Below are 16,723 nucleotides of genomic sequence, written 5' to 3'. Positions count from 1 at the left end.
GGTAAACCAGTTTAAATTGAATCGAAAAAGAAACCACACCTTGCCATGAAAAACCCACAGCAATCTGGCGTTCTCTATTCATTTTTGAACACATTATAATTCCACAACAAAAGCTACATCGTAAGAAAGCAGCCGGTAGTGCTGAATACGCTAACCATTCCACATAAGCCTCTTACTTCGGCGTACACTACCGTTCGGGCAAATGAAAATCCCACTCACCCATCCTAAAAACACAGTCGCTTCAAAGAAACGATTCTGCAGCAAACCCGCAAAGAAGCTGGTTCTAATTAAACTCCTTTGATTGTTCAAACTCTGGCGTATCGTGCCGGCACACCGGAGCACTCGTACACCACTCGGAAAAACAACGCTACCCCCGGAACGAAAACCCCGAAGTCCCACACCGGGAACCTGGTCGCTCCGGCACAGGATAGTACCGAAATCTGCTCCATATCAATGATATCGAGTTATAATCAAAATCACTTTGCCTATTGATTACGGGTGCTCTTGAAACATACTCCAGTCTTCAGCATCCGGTTTTTTGTTCCGGTCCGTACCGTTGGTGCGGGTTGCCTGTTTGCTACGACCCCAAAATGAAAATAAAAACAAACCCCCAAAATCTGGGAAAACTTTACGCCAGCAAAGCTAACGCCTTCAGCTGTGGATCAGACGTTGTGGGGCGCGACGATGTTGACGGGGGGGGAGGGAAGCGATACATTGAATTATTTATCAGCTTGCTGCTCGGGGAGAAAATTACTGAACGAGCTGAACGAGCTGGCCCGGTGTACGGTGTACGGTCTTCGCAAATTTTCCACCCTCTCACACCCCCACACACACAAACACATTCCTCCGCATTCCCCCAGATTGTTCCTTTGAGCACGGTACGACACGAAGACACATAGAAATCTTTGGGTGACTAACGCAAAGAGGCACGGAACCTACCCCGGAAAACCCCGGTGTGAATTTGAGATGAAGTCTCCCGGCTCCCTCTCCGTTCCTCATCGATTGCTCTAGTGCAGGAAGTTCAGCCTTTTCAGCATAGAACACGAGTTCCCTTAGCTCCGGTATTAGTCGTTATCGTACGATTTCGTCAAGCAACACTTTTTGAACAAGCGAACCGGCACCCAGCCTCATTGGGGGGCGCTGCTCGGCAAATGTTCCAGTAAGCGGAACGGTGTGCTGGAGGAAACCGTTCCTTCAAAGCCCTTCCGTTCTGCAGGGGTGGGACGGTGAAGTAGAAGCGAAGCGATCAGCTTTGCGTACCAAAACGGGACCTTCCGTTCACTTCTCTGCAAACAAGACGCACAAGCCTTTTTCGAAGGTGGAAAGCAAGATTTGTAAGAAAATGCTGAAGAAAACTTCAATTTCCGATAATTAATAAATTATTCCAACAGCTTTCATTGTTTCCTACTCGGTCTCTTTGCGGGATCTCACCCAAGCATGCGGCAGCCCATGAAGTACGCGCTGCAGAAACATAATCTCCACATTCTTGACATGTAAATGGAAACAATAAGACAGTGTTTTAATTACTAATGTATTTTTTGGAAAGGAGAAGAATCAACAACCATTGCTCATTATAAAGTTGTTCAGTCACTGAGTAGTTTATTGCGTCAGTAGTTAAGTTAGAAAGTTGTATAGTGTTACCTATTGTTTCGTACCGTGATCGTGCACGTAAAATAAATAGTAGACTTAAATATCTTTGGCCCTACGTTGTGAGCAAACCGAATAAAACACGTGCTCATATCCAACTCAAAAAAAAACTCTTCTTCTTTTTAATCTCTTCCTTTCTCTCCAATCTGACATCTTCTAAACGCCAGATTGAACATTTGAGATTTGACGTTTCGGTGTCAAACATCTATATTCTATTAGTTAAAAGATAGCAAATAATAAAAATAAACTGCATTCACAGATTGTATTCAACTTTAAGCGTCACCTCGAAGAGATAATATCGCAAAGAACTTCGAGTTCACAGGAATTCGCCAGCCGAGCGTTTGTAATATCTTCTACATATTTAAAGGTCGAAAATCATTGCAACGGACATACCTAACCGCTTGAGTAGCTTTTCTATTGGGATAAGACTAGAACCATGAAAATAGTTTAGCTTTGTCCGTAAAGTATAGAAGATTTAGGGTAATTAGGGGATTTGACCAAACGGTGAAAAAGTACATGGACAAGATGACAAAGTGACCGATAAGGCCTGCCGGATCTTGGTACTCATTGTCACCTAGAAGAAGCGAATAAAAGTGTCGTATAAATGGTATCTTTCAAGCTTATTAAATCTTGCTTATTACTTTATTCATTAAGAAGTCTTAACAGTAAAGCACTCGAACGTTGAGGTCCAGAAAGAGTGCATCCAAATGCTAAAATTTTTATTTCGACCAGTTGGAGGAAGGAGTGTGCTTCAAAAGAAAATAATAAAAGATTAATTTACCATACCAACCATTTACATAAATACCCTTTCATTATCATTTGAAGTTGGACACCATTCTAACGAACACGTTCTGGAGTCATTTTAACAATGTGCATTAATATTCGATTAAGCTAGCGTGTGTAATCACCCTTCAATGCGGCAATATAAAAACATTAAGCAATATAACAAATTACATAATTCGAGTACGATTCTTGCCTCTTCTACCGTTTCTTTAGATTGGATTGTGCATATAGCAGCCCCCAAACAACAACAAACTGTTTATCGTTTGATTTGTTCCTAATCTCAATAGTTGCAAGCCATACTTGTACCCAGCACTGCTACTATCTGCGCCAGAAAGAAGGGAAACCGCCCACGTCGATCAGCCACCGATGGAAAAGTTTTAATTGCCGAGTGTTAATTGCCTTTCAAGAAATCTCGCCTCCGGACGATACGGACGTGCGTTCGGTTGGTTTGGGCCAGTTGAATCAAACACCATCACAACCAACCAACCAGCCAACCATCCTGCTAACCGCATCGTCCCCCAAAACAAAAGGCATGTCCCCCGAACCGTACCACCGTCATGCGAACGTACAACCCAGACGGACAGTTCGACATCCTTTACCCGCGCGATAAAGTTCAAACTTCGTGAGTATATGCACTTTCGACCCGGCACAGCCCAGCGGGACAGCGTGCGGATAGTGGCGCACTTTGCATCCCGGCGGAACTTCCAACTTCAAAAACTGCAGAACGGCGTACACCGACTTCCGTCCTGGGGGCATGGCTGCTTCACGCCGGGAACTGTAGCAAGTGTCGGCTGAATTGAGCAGTAGAAAATTTACCTACACACAGCTTGCAACTTTTAATAACTCAATTACGACACTTTGCGTGACTGTGGCGTTCCAATTGAAGCGGGGTTTTTTGGGGGAGGGTGGGAGAGGTGGATGGATCATAGGCTACCCGGTCGAATGTTCAATGTATATAGGCAATTCATGCGGTGGCGCCAACCACGCACTCTATGCCACCTCAATTTCAAACCCCGGTTTTTCACGCCTCACTCGAGCTGAAGCTGTTGGAAAAATAACCCACCACGGGATGGGAGGAAGGGAATACATGGGCGTATTGTTTGCATTACGCGCATTACGCCAGGAGGAATGGAAGGAAGTGAAAAAAAAAACACACGAAGAACCGGAAACTCAATAAACAACCCTGCTTTCATTCAAAGTTTGATTGGCCATTCTGCGGTGGGCAGGTCGGTGCAATTGGGAGCGAGTCTTTTAAGGCCATGATTCGACACACGGAACAACAATGCAGCGGAAGGGATCAACAATCAAATCAACTTGATTCCGATGGGGATGCGTGTGTGGGCTGGGCAAAAAGGTACTTTACTGCCTGAACGTACCTTTAAAAGAACAACAACCATGAAGGGTGTCTATCTACCTTGAATGCATTTATACATTTTGTTCAGGAAATTTTAACACTGTGATTATGCTCTAGAAAATAGTATTTAATTTCGTATTATTAACTAAACTCTGCACGCACAATCACTCGTTGGGAGCTTTAACACTTTCAATCCATAGAAAACACTCGTAATAATTGCTGCAATCGGTGACATTATATAGTTGGGTAAAGTATACAAAGAGAGCCGGATTGGAATGTTTGTCACATTAGTAACCAGGGTGGGTAACAAAATGCATAGAACATTCAACAATGCTTTTGTATATTGCATATACAATTAACGATTCCATAAACCCATTAGCATGTATTCAATTAGTGAAAGTGCAGAAAATGAATATTTGCTTAATTTCTTTCAAATCGAATAACTGCTGAACGTACAATCTGTGGTATTTTAATTACATGGAATTCATATTAATGATACATTATATCGTTACACTTGAATGCAAAACGTACATTATAAAAAAGGTTAAATAACAATTGTGCAAAAAGCATTTAATTTCAATTACCAATTCATCCACCCTCCAATAAATGTTTGCATATCGCAGTATATGTAGAGAATCGGAAAAATTATAGGTAATAATCGCAACAAGTGATTACTAACGATAATTGTTATTAAAAGCAAATTTTGGTTTGTTCAATCAAGGTAAAAAAAATGTGTTCCAACTTTAAGGTAAATTCCGGATCCTACCACGAAAAAAAGCCGGCTTTAAACCACTCATCGCAATTGAGATAGTGCTTACCAAACAGATAAGGCCGACCATTTCCATGCTGTAGAATAACTTTATCGTCTCCTATTATTGTGACCGTATTTTCCGCAATGCTCGGCACTAACGCTTTGGTAGTCATCGTTCTATATCTCCTGTGATCTTTTCGATCGGTTGTGGCAGCTAATAATAAAGCTGATCCCACCATCCCTCACAGTTTGATCTTATGATCATGAATGTTCAGTTTGGCTATCGATGATGGTCACTTTCCTTGCCTGGCGTTCTGCATCATCCTAAAGGGCCGATTCTTTTATTCCATTAACTATTGGTTGCAAGAAAAAATATTTTCCTTTCACCGTTTGAGCAATTACTTAATTGATCTTAATCGATGGTAAACTACATCCTAAGATTGTTCAGAAATTTTAGCGAATTCTTGTTGCGTTTGTGTTGGATCTACATCCTGCATCTACTCTTCTAGCTTCTGAATCCCACGTCAAATTAAGAATTTCCAAATTTTGGCTTCAGCAAAAGCATATTAACCTTAAACTCCCACTTCAACTACCACTAGAAAACCAGTGGGCACATCGGACATCAAAACGCTACGAACTTATAGATAATCATTAGCGCTTGGTGCCCTTAGCGGTTAAATCTTCAATTTCAATTAAAGAAATTGTTGATTAAATCTAATCTAATGCACTGCCTTCATCACCATACAACGTGGAACTGTTCAGCTGATTGGAGTGAAACATATGGGAGTCGTTACTTCCGCAAGCATTCGTTGATGAAATTGCAAAACCACGGATTCCGAAGAGTGTCGTAGCCCCGGAAGCAAAGTATAACACCTACACACACTGTTACTTTCAAACTCTTCCGGATTACTTTCCCGCTCAAGTATATTCCCACCGGTAGCCGGGGGTTGCTTTGCGTTTGTGCCGTGAACTGAAAGCATGATTAATGTGGAATCTTAACCACCGTCACACATCGACATGCATCCCTCGGGCGTTACCATGGAATTACCAACATCTCGTTCGCTCTCTCTATCTCCCTTTCGTTCGGTTCGTGATGAAAAATAAAACCTTCCATGCATCATAAATATTTCCTATTACTCCTTACCAGGCAAAATGTGGTCTAGAGAAAAAGGGAGAGAAAATGCACAAGTTGCAATATGCATGATGCATCGCAGCGGATTGCATTCGCTTGCGGCCGGGATAAACGAATATCGCAAACAAATTCCATCCACCATGAGATACGATCCTCGGGGGGTACGTTAATTTTTAGATATTCCTTTATCGCTCCCTTTCCGAGATTGCTTTCGATAGTATGTTGCCATTTTTATCTCATCCCAACTGCATCCCTCAGCGGGATGTGGCCAAGCTGTTAGTTGCGAGTGGGCCATCTGTGTGCTTTGATTTGTGCGCATTGGTCATTCGATTTGCTGGCCACCATCCACTGGCCAGGCGTGAATCGTTTCGGCGAGTGAGAGTTTTGCTGCACTGGTTTTGTTCCCAAGCATCCCATTATTTTCCATTACTACGAAACGAAAGGAAAAATAAAATATCATTACCATCACTCGTATGCAAAATGTTTTTAATCATTTTTGACTTAACTTTTTGTTTTTGCAACCCACCGGTACCGGTCGCTGTTTATTTTGGCGCACTGGCGTGTTGGTGATGATACACGAACGTTTCGTTCGTTCGATTGTTTGCCTGTTTGTTTGTTCTCGGTTTGGAGGCACCCGTGGGAGTTGCAGCTGCCGGTTTTGATAGCCGCGCTGTTGGATTGTCGATTTTTCATAACCATCGCACCGCTTATTCCTGCATGCCATGTACGTGCTGACGGATACTGTAATTGGATTAAAGCTCGCATATGTTTATCCGGCCCGGCAATCCTGGCAAAGCAATCGAGTGCCGAGTACGAAACCGTTTGCCGGTAGTATAAAAAAATGGTTCTGCACCGTGGGCGAAAGAAGAAATATTGTTTCTGCTGGACGAGCTGGTGGAGAAAATAGTTTTAATGAGCCGTACGGAGAGATGAGATATGAGAGCTGCGTGGCAGTGGATTTATTTTAATCATTCAATCATGCATACACGCTCAGGACTGTGTTAAGACACATAAGAAAAAAATACAATCGTACGTTATGGAAATTAATTATTTCCATAATTTGCTGGCGTAGGAAAATTTCGCTCAATAGTTTTTGTTTATTTGAAAGAATATTACGTATATTATCAGAGTAAAGGAGGATTTTTGTTATCAAACGACCAGAAATGTGAAGTAAAGATATGCGGATGGGCGGAAAATGGGCGGAAAAATTTGACAATATTTCTGCAAACCGAAAAAAAGAATTGATCGATTAATATCGACAAGAAATAGCAACAACTCTTATGTAAATTAAGCCATATTTCTAAGGTCTTTCCGACATATTCCAGTCGGAAATTTCAATTCATTTTTCCAGCTTGTTCCTGCGTGAAAATTACTGTTCCCGTGGTTCAAAAATAAAATCAAAAATGAAAAAATTATAAATAAAGCCTTTTTGGCTTTAGCATTACTCAAACCGACGCAAAACACAGCCCAGTTGTGGTTTACTTTGTGTATGTGGTAAAGGTGAAATTTATTCAATCTCATAAACGTAACATTCGCATTAGAGATGAGAATAATCACTCTTTTCAATGATTTGAATCAGAGTCAAAGAATGGGTTTAAAGATTTGAAACCTTTACTAACACTTTTGAGATTCATTAAAGAGCATTGCAATGCATTACTGATATTACCACTCTTTTGCGTGTATACTCACTCTCACTCTCTGTGCCGACTAGAAACTCACTCAGGAGTGAGTAAAACTGTTTTATCACTCTTTAGATTATAATCACTCTGTAAGAGTGAGTAAAAGAGTACTATAAGATTGAGATTTGAGGTTAAAGGAGTCATAAAAACTCTTCGTGCTGATTTATACCCATTCACTCTCTCGAAGGTTTCAACTCACTCACTCACTCTTACTCAGCGCGCACATCTCTAATTCGCATACGGGTTTGAGCTCAAAAAACATTAGCGAAAAACTCAACTGAATAGAGACTGTAGGCAACTAAAAAGGGGAAGTAGTGATAAATAAATAAAAACCATTTCAATACTTGCTATTGCAATAATAACGAATAATATACAACAGACTACGAAGTGTAGTTTATAATAAATAATAAAGCAGATTATACCATAAGGTACAAAGCAATGGTGTGATATTTGAGAAAAGACTTATAGCAGATAGGAAATTCCGCATCGTAAAAGTAGAAGCCTAAAGCGCGGAAAAGAATCAGACGGTTATTATCAAACCACTCACTACTGCTCAATCAATTCCAATTATGTGTGTGTGTGTGTCCAATTTCATTTCAATAATTGTAATTAAATCGTCTCTCGTCTCGAATCCTTCCGAATTATATGCATTACGATCGATTCCCGGTCCTTATCGGGGATTCCAACCCTGTGCCTGATAATGGCACCATCGGATGGAATTATAGAAAAATGTGTTAAATGGAAGATAAATAAGTACGTAATAGAATGTTAATTCCACCGCAATGAAGTGCCACACTGCGCACTTTCCATTGATTGCTACCAATCTGATTGATCGTGTGGCTGCACACGGATGAAGGAAAAAGTAAGACTGGAAAGGTGCCTAATCAAGTATATTAAAAAAATGGCTCTTTTCAATAAAGTGTTTCGATACTCAATTGAATTCAGGCATTGCGCATCATTAACTGGCAAAAATGTTATAGGGCCAGACAAAAATGTTTCAGTAAAATCAAATCGATTCACATTACTGCTTATGGAGCGGTATGCAAGAATTATTGAAAGGAAGCTGCACACATTAACGAAAAATGGGACACGCGCGCGGAGAAATGATAAAAAACACCCTTAACCGCTACGATAATTATCATTGATCGTGTCGAATTCATTTGCATGCGGTTATGTGCACCAATGGGAACAAGCCAGTGGTTCTGCCGATCTTGAATCGAGCGAGAAAAAAAAAACGCAAACACACACACCCACGCTCACTTTTGAGGCCTGTAATCATAATGATAATTAAAATAATAATTATCACACCGGCCGTTTAATGATAAATGATGATTGTCGTTTGTTTTCGCAAATACGTCCCGGCTGATTTTTGGGGGGAACGGTGCATATACATATATGGATGGCACATCCGACCGAAATGTGCGAAACGGCACGAGCCATGCGAGCCGGCACGCACAAACGCCTGCACCTGCAAACACCATCCATTTAAATGAAAGAAACGAAAATAATGAAGGTTGCAATTAATATTGTGGATATGATTTTATTTATTAATTCCTGATTCATGCTTGGAAGGTTTCCACTTTACGCAGCAAACGTTATCCTGTGGCCGTGCATGCGAGTGTGTGCGCTCAGCGCAATGTTATGTGCAAATGCATGCTGCAATTCCGGCACTGGGTGCCGTTTCGTGCTGCTTACGTTTCCTTCACTGTGTGTTTGATTTTTTTTTCATGTACTGTACTTCTTTGTTCGGTATTCTTTTCCATTCTGATTGCAACCGGTACAGCCAGCATCAAACCTACGCCACTAACATTTTCCACCAAGGTTAAATCTGGAATTGAACGCGCCCGTTGTATCGGGTGGTGCCATTTTGCACGAAAAAATCCGCACCCAACAATTGTTCGTTCCCAGCGGTCCCCCTGTCCCCAACTTTGCATTTATGTGACCAGGCACCGGTCGCGGAACGGAGGACCCAGTTGCGTCACTAATTCGTTAATTTTCCATTTTCATTTAATGTCGATATTTATATTTATTATTACTGAATAATTCATCGCGCAGGCATCGCACACGTAATTGAAGTGGGACAGTATGACCGCTACTGCTGCCGTTTGTGGATGCAATCTACCGGCTGTGTTTTTTTTTCTTTTTTGGTGGTCCACGCACTTCTTGTCCACCGAACACAGCACTTGGCTCGTGTGCACCGAACGGTGCGGAGGATGCTGGAATTGTTGGTGAGCTTGGATGGATGGTTGTTGTTTGTATTTTCTCATTTTACCTCGTCATGACACAATTAACTTGCCAAGTGGAAGATTTGCTACCGTAACTTCCCAGGCAGGCATGTGGATTCACCCGGGTGGGGGGGGGGGGGAAACGGGGATGGCGAAATCCTGGATTATAATAACGTGCTCGTATGCTTCACTAAGAACAATATTTATTGAAACCGATCCATTAACATGATTGCGTACTAACTAATTGCTGATTTAAATGCACTTTTCACTGTATTATTTATTAAGCTGTTTGGAAACAGCATCAGCACAGCTATCAGCTAAAATCGATACGGTGATTTTAGCACTAAATAAAAGCAATACCCCAGATTAAACAGAATACCCTTGGATGTTTATTCATTTGCCTCTGAAAGAATATTAACATCCAAAAAGCTATATGACCTGCACTTGCAAACGAGTTTCATTGGGTCTGGGGGCCCTGTGTGTCTGACAACCCCCGTAAAGTATAACGTACGGGCCCAGGCATGGACAGTCGAATAAAGGCCACGAGAATATGGCCACTACATCAGCGACTTTTCTTCTTTATCGGCACAACTATCTCAAGAAGTCTATACGCCTGGCATTTTGCCATTATTTATCCCTACCAGGATTGTCAGTCTTGCGTACGATTTTGCGTACGTCTTGCGGGATTTTGGTTCGGTCCGTTCGTGTGAAGGCTAGCATTATGCTACTGGACTGCACCACATCAGTGACTTTTGGTAGTTCTTATCTTTTAGCAACGGAATTGGCGATTATTCCTATTAATAATAGCAGATATTCTTCATTAGTTGCGGTATACCACGACACTTGATAATCTGACAATCTTTTAAAACTAGATTGCGGTTGGATCCACCAAAACTAGAACAATAAATTTAAAAAATGTGCCTTTCATTCAGAACTGTTAAACCGTTTTGCTTATAGCGATAACTTTACCTTTGTTATAATTCACATTAGATGGGAGTCATTTCCTTCCCCAAAGCTGTGAAAGGGCCCTTTGTCCTGGGTCTAATCTGCCGGAAAAATAGACAGTTGCTATGAGCTCCAGCATCGCCATCAATCCACCATGCCACGCATTGGGCAAACGACCGATTCCTTTTTTGTCTTGTTGAAGTCGCCCAAGGTGGTATTTTATTCGCAAAGCAGAACAATGTACTCACACGTATGTGTGAATGCATTCTTCGAAATTCAAGACATGAAAACAATCTATTTCTGTTCCAGGAAGAGCGAATTGGTATGAGTTACCAATTAAATTGCACTTCATCATTCCCAACGTACTACATCATCAGAAAACCGGCCCCATTAAAACTTCTCCGCACCCTAGGACACGTTACGGGCAGGAAATACCATGACCGATTGCTGAATGGCCAACGGCAACCGAGCGCAGACTTAGCATTTCTCGCAAGCAACATTCGACATGTCCGGAACGAAACTTCCACGTGACTGTACAATGTTTCCACCCGCTGCCGAAAAAGCCTTCCCACATCACGACAAAAGCCACCTCATGTCGCCCGGACGGGCGAATCAACTTCTCCCCAATAAACACAAACAGGGAAAAAGTTCCTGGTTTCTGGCTCGGAACGAAGCGCCTTAGAAGGTGATTTATTTTCACCAGCAAAAGAATGCTATCCATGCGCGGGGATGGAGACATAGTCAAGTTTTCCCGGGAAAATCTGGCTTTTGCCTTTCCGGCAGGTGCACGATAGTGGATGTATAATGCGTACGAGTTGCGCGTGTTTGTATGTGTACTGTGTACGGGAGGAACGAAAATTTCACAGCACGGCAGATGTTCGCTTATCTCAATATGCAAATGTTACCGGCTTTTCCAGCGCCCGAAAGAAGCCAAGCGGAGCGTGGGATTCCGTGAGAACAGCAACAAGAAAATTCTTGTTCGTAGTTGAATTAAATTTTCCATTTATTATTCCTTCTGGTTCGTTCCCCCTTCGCGCCACCAGCGCTCCTGTTTGCCAAACGCTAAAACTTGTCACTTCGAACGTTTGTCGCCGCCGGAGCTAAATTTGGCCATCATTTGGTGGGAGTTGGTGCGGGTGCAAGAAAGGTCTAATTTGTGTCCGCGTCCAAGGGCTGCGGGAACAGAAGCGAAGATTGGCATGCGACCAATGCTTCTGCTTAAAGTTGAACGCTCGTCCTGACATTTGCGTGACGGACGGAATCGTACAACGACAAACAACGAGCACCCGAAAAGGTCATCCGAAGCCAATTACACTCAACCGTGTACCGGGCTCATCCGCAGCGCCCTACCGCGCGGTTGGCGTCCGTTTTCGCCTGCCAACCGTTATCCTTTCCGGGACAAATTGGGTATCAATTTCAGCCGGTTTCCGGCATGTTTGAGCGCGGGACAGGAAAGCTGAACCGTGGTGCCGCAGTAGTGTAGATATGGTTGACCACGGCCGATGGTCAGATGCGAACCCCTTGGTTCCCCCCTTGGCTGCGGTATCAGACGGAAACGGGCGATCGCCCGAATGGAAAGGGCAAAAATATTCACGGCTCAATGCGCGGTGAGATGGATTCTGTTTGAAGTGGCAGCGAGATGTGATTTAATTTCATGCCAAATTTAACGCCTCCCGGCGGATACGGATGTGGGTTTCGGTTTTCAATGGCAGAACCGGGTTGGGCGGAGCTAACTAGGATGATAAAAAATCGACATTTGTCCTGTGCAGTGGGTCAACAAGTAAAATGATGTCGTGTTGGTGTACCGCACATTGTGAAGAGGGGGGAAAAAAACGACTAAAAAACAGGCTTTACGATACGTTTATACTTCCAAACATGCAATAATATGCTTTTGTAACGAATACCATTATTATAAACATGACAGAATTTTCATTGGAATTGATTGTTTAGAAATATCGAAGAGTTGAAACGACTGTCAGTTTTGTGTGAAATATAATAACATTAAGGCAACATTCCAGGAATATTTGAAACTTTTCAGAGTGAAACATTTACATTTAAAATAATTAAATTAAAAATTCCATCTACAATTTAAATAAACATTTACGTGATGCGATGAAAGCTGCAAAACTATGAGTTGCTCTGCGAAACGCCAGCCGTGGCGTTAATTAATTGTACATTGATACACCTGATGTTTCGCAATTACTTCAAATCTGATCAACAAAACAAAATCTTTTTCATCGCAATCCCATTTCGTTACAGAATTCGGAAGAATGCCACGTGTCAGTTATTGAGCATTCGTATGGTTGCTATTAAACATTGCAAAGATTAAAGGTTACAATGCAAAATTGAAGAATTCGTTATGAGTTTCACAATATCATACTGGTTTCATACCGGTTTTTCAATACCGAAAAACCAATTTAATCATTCGAGATCATTTAACAAGAAATAATCTACAAATATGTTTTCCTCGTAGTGTGTATTCCTGTACACATGGTTGTCGAGAAGTATTCTCAATTTTTCCACAGAGATTCTTAATAACATATAGGTATTTCGAAACCGTAGGAATATGATGATTGCTGAGAGGAAGTTAAACGGTTGAAATTGAATTCAAACACTTACGTCACTTAAGTCATAATCTCTTTATTACACTATTTACACTACACTACAATACTTTTAATTTATTCTATATACTAGTGTACAGTGCTACTAATAATACTTTCAATAAAAAAAATGTTATCTCTAAAAGCAAGCGCATACAGGCATTACCATAAACAAAATCAATTAAATTGATCTCAAACTACCGCGCGCTACAACGGGGGATTAAAACTTTCCCAACCGCTCGAACCATTGAAGCTGCACGAAAATAGAATTAACATTGTATTGAATAGTGAGCAATGTTCCTGCATGTTGTTCAAGCTATTCAACAAAAGTGAAAGCATAAAAAAAATACCATAGCTTCTTACTTAATCCAACCGGTTGGTAGTATTCCATCGCATCCATCGAGCAAGAGTGATTAGCACTAATTACGTACGTACGTCTCCCTTACCGCGGCCAACCAAGCACACGTCGCCAAACTTTATCCCCTTTCTTTCGCAGCAGCAGCAACTTTATCCTTCTGGCCACCACTGACGATTCTGACGTCAACGGTACGAAAGGATAGCACGAGTCCAATTTCCCACCCACTTTCGTTCTACTTTGCCGTTACTCATGAGAAGAGATTTGTGTGTCAATATAACAAATTGATATCCATTTGCGTGGGTTGTCGAGGCAGGTGTGACCGAAGGTAAAGCTGCCGACTTTACCGACGACCACAATATACACACCACTCTTAATAAATTGCTCCAAAAATATGCTGCAGCAAAGGGCAACCGACCGACCGTTCGGTTCGGTCGTACACAATTAGACGCGGGACGCACTCGAGTGCTCGATATTCGAGCGTCCTTCACTGCCGAATAACGGCGGATGCCGGAATTGTCCTGCCATAACCTACGCGCTCCAATCACGTATTCCACTAAACTGGGTCTCTAAGCTACTCCGACCATGTTCTTGCTGTACGACGCATAGCTTCTTTTTTTTTGCCACCGGAGCTACAATGGAAACAGCGTTTTGTGTGTGTGAGAGAGAGAGAGAGAAAAAAACCTAGAAAAACTCTAATAACATTAGCATAAGGGTGAATTATTCCCGCGGCATACACTGCGAGCTGTCATTCAAACGAAGCCACCGGCACAAGAAGAGACTAAAACGGAACGGAGTTGGAGCATGGAAGAAAATGGACAACATGCCAACATCAAGCCGAGCGAACGATTTCCCTTGTGACCGGGAACCGTAATACGTCCAGGTTTTTGGTGAAGTCTATTCACCGGTGCTCAAATAATAACTACATCGGTAACAACTTTTTTCTCCAATTGTCCGTTCCGACACAGCCACATGAAAGTCGGTGGCCACCGGGAAGAACCACGCAGGACCCTGCCAGTGGGCAGGCCAATATTGGACGGGATTAGTGCAATGTGCTAGCGCCGTTGACGTGATCGTCTAGTTTTGATTGAGACATTCGTCGTCAACGGTGATCTCACACTCCAGCCCCCAACGTTCATCGTGAGCGCCATTAATGCAGATTGGGCACGAACATTCATTCCACCGTCGGATTGGGGAACGGTACGGCGGTGGCACAACATATTGGAATTTTCGATCATCAAGAAACCCACGCCGTGCTTCCCATCCCATCACCGGAAGGAAGTCTATATTGAAGGACCAACAGGATGTGACCGTTTCGTCGACCGTCAACCAGAAGGAAAGGCTTAACTTTTACGACCATTTCATTCGGGGATTTTTTTCCCCCCGTCTTTGGCCCCAACTGGCTGGATGGAAAGTGGTGGTAGCTCTGTTCGATTCGTGCATCAGATACGATCAGCAGCACGGAACGCAAACGAAGCGAGAAGGAACAAAAAAATCCCCCCCACACTTTGAACAACTCTCTGCAGGGAGTGTGTCTGCATTTCGGTAGCGCTTCTTCCGGTGTCTCCACAGGACACCGATGACAATGGTGTCCCCCCATTTTACGACCCATGACGATTTTGATGCTATAAATTTTAATTCACTTTAAATCTAATTGAATTGATTTACGCCCAAACCACGATGTGGCAGGATTTGAATTGAATGCCTCGTTGCCTCTATCGCCTCTACGCCAGGGCATCCGGTGTACCCGGTCCCTGGCAGTGTGCTCCACTGTGTGTTTGAGGATCAAATTTTATTAAACACTTCAAACAATAAACTTTTCCGATCATCCATCGAGCCGCAGCGCACCGAAGTGCTGATGAGCTGCAGCGCAGTTAGTCAGTGCCGGATCGAAAACTTCGGGAAAGCGAACACCCAACATGGTCGGGGCGGGGCGTGGGGGGGGGGGTGAAAGAATGCGCGAAAAGAAAACATTGCTGAATGAATAAAGCAAAACGAAACCAGGGTGGAAAAAAAGGAAAAAAAAAACATTCCCCTAACCTTAAAACACACTGCCACGGTACGAACTTTTCCCTTTTGACTTGCGGCCTCGGCACTGGCACTGCTCGCCCCGTGCCCTGTGCGCCGTTTGATGTAAAATGGGCTGGTTAATAAAATATCCACGCTATAAATTTAATGAAATTAACTTGTTTTATTTACCGAAGAGCTTTTGTGCGTACCGTGATGACGGGGGCACACCATAAGCTTTTCCACGTACTTGAAGTTTATCGATGGTTTTGATGGAAGCTGGACGATTCCCCGTTACCAAGGCACAAGCGATCGTTAATGTGTTTTTCATAAAGCACTTCAGCTGTTTTCTTTTTACGTTTTACTAATTGAGTGTGTTGGATAAATTTCGCTTTTATTTTAATTTGCCAAAAAGAGGACAGATTTAAACATAATGCTGCACTTCGAGAAATTGACCAGCATTTTTATCATTTCTTTGTTTATCGAGCTTTCAAATCGAGCTTTTGAATTTACTCAGTTATATAAGGCAGTTACAGCAGCAGTTAATTTTGCTTCACAACTCCAGTATCGTACATCCTTGTTACGTTCTGTGATTGAAGTTCTTTCAAGCATTGCTTTTCCATGGGGGAAAAAATATCCACACTGATCATAATTACAGTGCATCACTACACAGCAGCTTTTAGCATTGTGCGGAATTGAATCAGTGGCTTAATTAGGTTTTTTGTTAAGGTTCTGAAAAGGGCCCATCGCATTTACTGCCGAAATCATATACGTGTGAGAAGGGACAAAAAAAGCAGGCCAGTCACCAACAATCACCAACAGCTCAACACGCCATACTTCCGCCATTACACACCGCGAGGGTTGGCGCCTGCTGCAGCCTGTAGCAGTGCTGAAATTTAATTTCAAAAAGCGCTTTCAACTCACCACGGAGAGGCTTTGATTAAAAACTGATTACGACCGTTCCCGACCGGGATGCATTAACGTCCGGTACGTTCCGGTGACACAGTGGATGGGGAATTTCATCAGCTGCAGGCAGACTCTGCCGTAGCATCCAACTATCCACCGCAAGCAAAGGAGTTGGCTCCCTATACCGGCAAGAAAAAAAAAAGGCACCGGTGCATGCGGATCAAAAACTTTGCCCAACTCGTTCGCACTACGATAAAGCGCTTTCTTTCGGCCACCATTACAAAGGACATCGTAATGAGGGTTCACATTCGTTTTGCCGGATCTCCGCCGTACATTCAC

The sequence above is a fragment of the Anopheles moucheti genome, chromosome 2, assembly GCF_943734755.1.
Source record: "Anopheles moucheti chromosome 2, idAnoMoucSN_F20_07, whole genome shotgun sequence".
NCBI classification, from domain to species: Eukaryota; Metazoa; Arthropoda; class Insecta; order Diptera; family Culicidae; genus Anopheles; species Anopheles moucheti.
The sequence above is the reverse complement of the archived record's forward strand: the minus strand, read 5'-3'. Positions refer to the sequence as shown.